Below are 8,402 nucleotides of genomic sequence, written 5' to 3'. Positions count from 1 at the left end.
CTCTGAGCTGCCAGTCAGCACAGAGCCCGATGCGGGGCTCGAACCCACGAACCGCGAGATCATGACCTAAGCGAAAGTCGGACGCTTAACCGACTAAGCCACCCAGGCACCCCGAGAGATTTTAAATTTATTATAAATGATAAACTTATGTAAACTTCTCATTATTATTTTCCAAAGAGAAGTTTGAAGCATTCAATAAAAATAACGGGTGAAAGAAGTGTTTGACTTACAAAATCCAAAACTGACCGTGTACCTAAATCCTTGACATCCTCCCTTCCAGAGGTGGATCTGATTGTCCTTCTCTTGGGTGTGGCTGCACTGAACGATTCACTTCTAACTGGCAGAAAAGACTGAGGTAATGGTGTGTGACCCTGGGTCTCAGGAGGTAAAACACATGGCAGCTTCCAGCTGGGTTTCTCTCTCTTTCTTTCTCTCTCTGTCTCTTTCTCTCTGTCTCTGTCTTTCTCTCTCTGATTACTTGGTCTGGGAGAAGCTACCTAGTCATTAGTCACCTTATGGAAAAGTCCACAAGGAACCAAGGCCTCGTAAGACAATCTGGGAAGGAAAAGGAGGCTTCTTCCAACAGACATGTGAGGCAGCCTTGTTTCCTGTGAACCCCCAGCCCCACTCGGCCATCAGATGGTGCAGTCCTGGCTGACAACTTGACTGCAATGTTGAGAGAGGCCCTGAGCCAGCAGCACCCAGGTGACCCTCTCCTGGATTCCTGACCCTGAGGATCTGTGGGAGACACTGAACACATGTTGTTCTGAGCTGCTGAGTCTCGGGTAATTTGTGATGCAGCCACACATAACTGCTACAGGGTCCAAAGAACAGGACCCTGTATTTTCTATTGGCTCTACATTAACCACAAGATGTTAAACATTATCAATTGGTATTAAGATTTAAGAAGAATATCTATATCTAAGGGTACAGAATACATATTATTAACATTCAGACAACCTATTTATTTTAACTTTGATCTCTGACTCTGATCCAATTAGACAAAGAGGAAGAACCGGGCTCTCCAGGGTAGATTCCAAGATGGCTGCCCTAACCAACCTCAGGTTGCTCATATTCTCCGAGTTGTTGGATCAGACGCTAAGCCAGGTGCTAGTTTGAAGGGATTTTGCATGTGCAGTTAAGGGTCATATCAGCTGAACTATAACAGGAGGGTTGTCGTGGGTAATCCTGACCTCATCAGGTGAGCCCTTAATAGATTGATGTCTTCCTGAGTAAAGGCCTGGCAGAGCGAGCAGGACTCAGTGGGAGGGAGGCCTTGACATGGAAGGGGTCACAACCAGTGCTGGTGGCTGCAGGAGCTGAGAGCAGCATCCCACTGACATCGTGCAAGGAAGTGGGGACCACAGTCCTCCACCTCCAGGAAATGGAATTCTGCCAACAGCTCTGTGCAAGCTTGGAGGCGACTTTGAGCTCTAGGTGCAAACACTGCCTGTGACACCCAGGAGAAAACCCACAGCATCATGCCCCACTACTGACCTGTACAACTGGGACATATATGGACAGGTGCTGTGGTAAGTCACCATGTTTGAGGGAATTTGTTCCCCAGCAATAGAAAACCACTGCACAGCCTCTGTGTGCATAGTATTCCTGTACCTGGAATGAATTTATGAAACTTCATGCACACTGGTGCAATGAGATAAAATCTTTCCTCATTTTGCTTACATATTTTTCATTTTATGATTTTGTTTGATGGAATTAAATTCTTTTAAAAGTTTTTAACATTTATTTTTTTTGAGAGAGAGAGAGAGAGATACAGAGTGTGAGTGGGGGAGGGACAGAGAGAGAGAGAGAGAGAGAGAGAGAGAGAGAGAGAGAGATGGAATCTGAAGCAGGCTCCAGACTCTGTTAGCACAGAGCCCAACACTGGGCTCAAACTCACGACCTATGGCATCATGACCTGAGCCAAAGTCAGATACTTAATGGACTGAGCCACCCAGGGGCCCCTGGAATTATATTCTAATAGCATATTTCATTCATTCATTCATTCATTCATTCATTCATTCAACAACAATTAATTTAGTGCCTACTATGCACCAGAAATGGCTTTCTATGCTGGCGATACAGCTTTCACCAAAATCCCCAAAGCCCCTGTGCTCATGGGCCCTACATTCTAGAAGCTTCCCAAGAGAAACATGGAGCCATTGGAGCATTTTCAATGAGGAAATGACACCTTCTGACTCACATTAGCAGGATCACATTAGCAGGATCACTGAACCCTGTGGGGAAAAGAGCCCCAGGTGGCAGGTGATGGGGTGGCACCAGTGCCCCAATCCAGGAGGGAGAGGGTGGTGGGGACTGAGGGGAGAAGAGGGCCTGAGGGATGGGAGACAGAAGGGCTGCAGACCCAGGGTGAGGAAAAGAAGTAGAGGGAAAGAATTCTAAGCAGTGGAATTTTCAGATTTAAATATGTTGTTATACATAATTTTAGTAAATCTCTATCTACAGGGCTTAGCAACATATTCTTTGCATCTAGTATTTACTACATTCTGTGGGTGCTGCCTGTGAACCAATTACCTCCTAAGATTCATCAGGGTGGAAAAAATTATAACAATAACACCCCAATACAATATTCCTAGGGTTTTCATTCAAAAATACAGGCAGTGTACAAACACTGGTAAAGCGTTTTCACTGCACTAAATACTTGCAAATTTGAAGGGACTCATGGTTGCACAATCTGGTTGAAATATACTGTGTTAACGGAATATTTTCTGTATTCTTGATGCTCTGGCATGTGTGGCCTCCATAACTGGGGTGACACTCTCCCTCACCAGGCTGGACAATTCTTTTTTTTTTTTTTTCTAAATGTTTTTTATTTATTTCTGAGAGAGAGAGAGAGAAAGAGAGAGACACAGCATGAGCAAGGGAGGATCAGAGAGAGAGGGAGACACAGAATCCGAAATAGCCTCCAGGCCCTGAGCCGGCTGTCAGCACAGAGCCCTATGCGGGGCTTGAACCCATGAACCGTGAGATCATGACCTGAGCCGAAGTCGGATGCTCAACCAACTGAGCCACCCAGGTGCCCCCAGGCTGGACAATTCTTAGAGACAGCTAAGTGCTTGCACAGGAGCATGCCTTTCCTTTGCTAATTAAACAATACACATCCCCTATTCTGAACCATCTCTCAGTCAGGTGCATGTACTCCAGGAGGCAGTATCCCTCTGCTCCGGTGACCCAGGGCCAGCTAGCAGACTTCTAGAGACAACTCCTGTCACCCAGAGCCCACTGATAACGTTATTCAGACGAGTCAATTCTAAAATGTTTCCCTAGCCTCTCCTTCCCTTTCTCAAGGAAAACACAACAAGGCTCTGAGCCATGCTTTCTTCCTTTCCTTCTGCCCCCTGGCCCTCCTAGGTGCTCCCCCACGGTGGCCCTGTGTGGTGTGCCATGCCCCTCCCCTTGGGAAATGTAAGTAAGAAAAGAAATCTTCCCTCAATGCCATCCGCCTCTCCAGCTGTCACTTAGTCACCTTGATAAATCAAGGCCCAGGCACAGATCAGATACAGTAACAAACTGCCCTTCTATGTGCTGCTTTGTGTTGAGGATTGTCTGGGACTCCCAGACAGAGCTACGGAATGAAGATCATTTTAAAATACAAAAACCCTCAGTCATGGTTTGGGAAAGTGAAAATTACAGCTTTGGTTATTGCAAGACGCTGAAAACAAATGTGTCTATGAATGGTAAAATCACTACTCTGACAGATTAGATTCTGGATCATTCAGTGGTGATCTAGATTATGGTTAATAAACAAAAAGCAGGGGCACCTGGGTGGCTTAGTCGGTTAAGCGTCCGACTTCCGCTTAGGTCATGATCTCGTGGTTCGTGGGTTCGAGCCCCGCGTCAGGCTCTGTGCTGACTGCCAGCTCAGAGCCTGGAGACTGTTTCGGAGTCTGTGTCTCCCTCTCTCTCTGACCCTCCCCTGTTCACGCTGTCACTCTCTATCCTAGAAATAAAATAAAAATAAAAAATAAATAAATAAATAAATAAACAAAAAGCAAACTGGCCTCTGTGAGGATCTCTAGCTGGTACCCCAGGCACAGGTGACCCAGGTTTAGAGAGGAAACCGTTGTTTCTGCACCAACTACCCTAAAGCCAGCTCTCTCTCTGACCTCAAATTCCCTGGGAGTACGTCTCCTTCTAAAACATCCAGGAGGTCACTTCCTTGGCTGTGGAGAAGCTTTTTATTGGGTGCAGTCCCAGTGGTTTATTTGTGCTGTGGTTTCCCTTGCATCAGGAGACACATCTAGAAAGAAGGTGTCACTACCCATGTCAAAGAAATTACTGTGTGTGTTTTTTTCTAGGATTTTTATGGTTTCAGGTCTCCCATTTAGGTCTTTAATCCATTTTGAATTTATTTTCGTAAACGGTGTGAGAAGTGGTCCGTATTCTTTCTTTCGCATGTTGCTCCCCTGATGGGAACACCTGGTGATGGATGGCATTGTTGAATCACTGTGTTATACAGGGAAACTAACAGAACACTGTATGTTACCTAACTGGAATTTAAATAAAAACAATGGATAAATAAGTAAATAAAGAGGTAAGTCAGTCAATCTGTCTGTCAGTCCAGGGAGAGAGGTAAGAGGTAAGAGGCAGAGAGTCCAGGTCAGGGAGGGTTTCCAGGAAGGAAGTGAGGATAAAGAGCTGAGCCCAGTCTGGTGTCTCTACCTGGCATCTTCAGAAAGGCCCTGCACCAGAGCTCCGGGAATCTGTGTGACAGAGAGAGCTCCCTGCAAGAGGAGAGGGCTGGGCACAGTCCCTGGTCCCCTGGGGGGCGTGGCTGTCAGGGTCCAAGGCACAAGGGCACAAAGGCAGGGCAGCCTGGTGTTGGGGAGTCCCTGTCTCCCCTGGTTTCACTTCTCCCTCTCACAGCCTGTGTCAGGTCCCCCTGCCTGGGACTCATGAAGAGGCCGCTGCTCACACTCCTTTGTCTGTTTGGTTTCTAGAGAAGACTATCAGCTTCACTGTGGTCCCTGATTTCCAGATCCTGAGGATGGGGATCCTGGGGCCTTGAACCCTCCTCCTGATGCTGTCAGGAGGCTGCTCATGACCCTGCCATGGGCCGGTGAGTGCGAAGTCAGAAGGAAAAGGACTCTTTTGTGTTAGGGGAACGCCTGGCAGGGACGCTGGACCACTGTGGAAGGGACTGCCTACCGCCCCAACCTGCCCCCGGCCCGCCCAGCCTGTACTCTCCTGACCCTCTCCAACTCCACCCTGCTCTCCCCCACTCTGGTCCACCTCCCTGTGCCCTCCCTGCCTCCTCCACCTGCGACCAGGCCCAGGGTCCGGAGGAGGGTCTGGCGGGGTCTCAGGCCCTCCGCGCCAACAGGCTCCCACTCCCTGAGGTGTTTCCACACCGCGGTGTCCCGGCCTGGCCTCGGGGAGGCGCCGTACGTCTCGGTGGACCACGTGGACGAGACACAGTTCCTGCGATTCCCCAGCAGAGCCGCGAGTCCGAGGGTGGAGCCGTGGACGCCGTGGGTGGAGCAGGAGGGACCACAGTTTGGGAGGAGCAGACCGAGATCGCCGAGGTGCACGGACAGACCTTCCTGCTGACCTTGCACTCCGCCCTCCACGACTATGACCAGAGCGAGTCTGGTGAGTGACTGGGGCCCGGGTCCATGTCACGAGACCCTGAATCCCCCCTGGACCGGCTGGGGTCTCCTCAAGTCCCTAAGTCTGAGATTCACCGCAAAGCCAGGAGACCCTCCGGCCCCCCAACCCCGGATGAGCTCTCGGGGATTCAATCGGATTTTGTATAGTTTCTGAGGTCTTTGACCAATCACCGCGGGTAGCCCGCATGCAGGGTGGGGGGAGGTGAAGGGGCGACTGCGGGGGCGGGTTAGTGGGCGGGACTGCCCGCAGAGGGCGAGATAGTGGGAGGGGCCGGCCACCGAGCGGAGTTAGGGTCTCACACCTTCCAAGGGACTTCCAGCTGGAACTTGGGGTTCGATGCGAGCCTCCTCCACGGGATGAGCAGTTCGCCTCTGAGGGCGCCTGTTACAGCGCCCTGACGGAGGACCTGCGTTCCTGGAGGGCGGCGGAAGAGGTGGATCCGATCAGCCCAAGTAGGAGGGGGCCGGAGCAGCCGAGCACTACCGGCTGTTACCTGCAGAGGGAGTGCGTGCGCTGGCTCCGCAGGTACCTGGAGAAAAGGAAGGAGACCTTGCAGGAAGCAGGTATGTGTGGACTCCAGGCCTCCTGATCTCATCTGGGGTTGGGGCTGTACCTCCTGCTGGCCCCACCAGAAAGGGAGGGAAACGGGATTGACACCAGAATTCTTCCCTGCCCCCCTCCTTGGATCCTGAGGGTGAGCGGTTACCCTGGGTTTTCATATCCTGTCCCAGAGAGAGACTCGTTCAGAGGACCCACCCTTCTCTCAGGACACTGAGGGGATCCAGCCTCTAAGGAGATGGAGAGGGTTATCTCTGAAAGAATTTCATAGCAGGTTTCTCTGACCCTGGTATTCACCTTGGGCACCACTGGTTGACGTCTTCCCTCAGGCCTTGCTGTCTGTCCCATGCCCATCTTCGTTGGAGGGTTGACTCCAGGTGTTTTGAGCCACTGGGCCTCCTCTACCAGTCAGGACTAGAAGTCTTTGTTGTCCAACTCAGAGACCATGAACCTCCAATCCTAGGCTGTCTTACTTACAAAGGGAACTTATAAAGGGATGGGAAGTTATTCCAGATCCTGGAGCTCGGGCTGGGGTGTGAGTCTTGCACTCCTTCTGCCCACTCCCATGTGCTCCCTCGGTGGCCCACTGGGGATGATGCAAAGTTCCTAAAGTTTCTGACCCTTCTCCTCAGATCCTCCACAGACACATGTGATCCAACACCCTGACCATTGGCGGGGGGGGCGGGGGGGGAGACCCTTAAGTGCTGGGCTTTAGGCTTCTACTGGACTGAGATTAGTGTGACCCGGCAGTGATGGAGAGGACCTGACCCAGGACACGGAGCTTGTGGACACCAGGCCTGCAGGGGATGGGACTTTCTAGAAGTGGGCAGCACTGGTGGTGTCAGTTGGAGAGGAGCAGAGATATACATGCCTGTGCAGCATGAGGGGCTGCAGGAGCCCATCACCCTGAGACGGGTTATGAAGGGGGATGAAAGGGTGGGTTCTGTTCTCAGACAACAGAACACATGACACCTTCTATAAACCTTCAGCGGGATCAGAGCTGAGGCCTGGGGATCAGAACTCTCACCTTCCCTTTCCCTCTCAGAGTCCCCACCTCACCCCAACATCTCCATCATGGGAATCATTGCTGGTCTGGCTGTCCTTGGAGCTGTAGTCACTGGACCTGTGACTTGGAGGAGGAAAGGCTCCGGTAGAGAGAGGGGTGAGGTCTGAGTTTTCTTGCATAAGGTAGGGAGAGAGAGGTGGGGGTAAGGGAGATTCAAGCCATATGAAATTTTCTAGTGCTTTGCCTCAGTCCTGGGAGGCACCATCCACATACATGTGCCTACCCAGTTGGGACCCTGTCTGCTAATACTCTTTGGAAAATTACACCTGAAAAAGAAAATGTTCACCTGGATGCCCCTGGTGATGGGACCTGATGCCCAGAGGTCATGGACAGAGGGGAGGCCCTGCTGCACGCAGACCTCCAGGAGGGTTTGATCTAGTTTCCACATATCCTCTTACCTCACATTATGTAATATTGCCCTGGGTCTGTAGTTAAAGTTCTGGAAATTTCTTTTTTTTTTTAAATTTTTTTAATGTTTTTTAAATTTATTTCTAGGAGAGAGAAAGACAGCGTGAGCAGGGGAGTGTCAGAGAGAGAGGGAGTCACAGACTGAAACAAGCTCCAGGCTCTGAGCTGGCAGTCAGCACAGAGCCCGACGCGGGGCTCGAACCCACGAACCGCGAGATCATGACCCAAGCGAAAGTCGGACGCTTAACCGACTAAGCCACCCAGGCGCCCCAAAGTTCTGGAAATTTCTTTACAGTCCAGGATTTCGGGGGTCCTTTTAGGACCTCATGACCCAGCCTTCTCCCTGGCCCCTGACATGATGTTTTCTTCTCACAGGGGAAAAAGATGGAGGTACACTCAGTCTGCAAGTAAGTATGGAGGGGTGATCCCTGAGATCATGGGTAGACAGGACCCCATGAGGAGCTCACCCACCCCATGGCTCCTCCCTTAGTCTCCTCTCCTGGGGCTCTGACCACGTCCTGTTGGTTCTGAGGCTGTGACCGTGCCCAGGACTCTGATGTGTGTTTCAAGGCTTCTAAAGGTGAAACCTTTGTGGTGGCTGGGTGGCTCAGTAGGTTAAGCATCCAACTTCACCTTGGGTCATGATCCCATAGTTTATGAGTTCGAGCCCCACATCAGGCTCTGTGCTGACAATGCAGAGCCTGGAGCCTGCTTGGACTCTCTGTCTCCCTCTCTCTCT

At 51.0% G+C, this 8,402-nt stretch overlaps 1 pseudogene; it reads left to right on the top strand.

Moving 5' to 3' along the window:
* Nucleotides 1-5,008: 5,008 nt before the first annotated feature.
* LOC120221906 lies at nt 5,009-7,362 on the top strand (annotated as a pseudogene).
* The last annotated feature ends 1,040 nt before the right edge of the window (nt 7,363-8,402 follow it).

This window comes from Hyaena hyaena, unplaced genomic scaffold, assembly GCF_003009895.1.
Source record: "Hyaena hyaena isolate Hyena2069 unplaced genomic scaffold, ASM300989v1 scaffold_830, whole genome shotgun sequence".
NCBI classification, from domain to species: domain Eukaryota; kingdom Metazoa; phylum Chordata; class Mammalia; order Carnivora; family Hyaenidae; genus Hyaena; species Hyaena hyaena.
The sequence above is the reverse complement of the archived record's forward strand: the minus strand, read 5'-3'. Positions and strand labels throughout refer to the sequence as shown.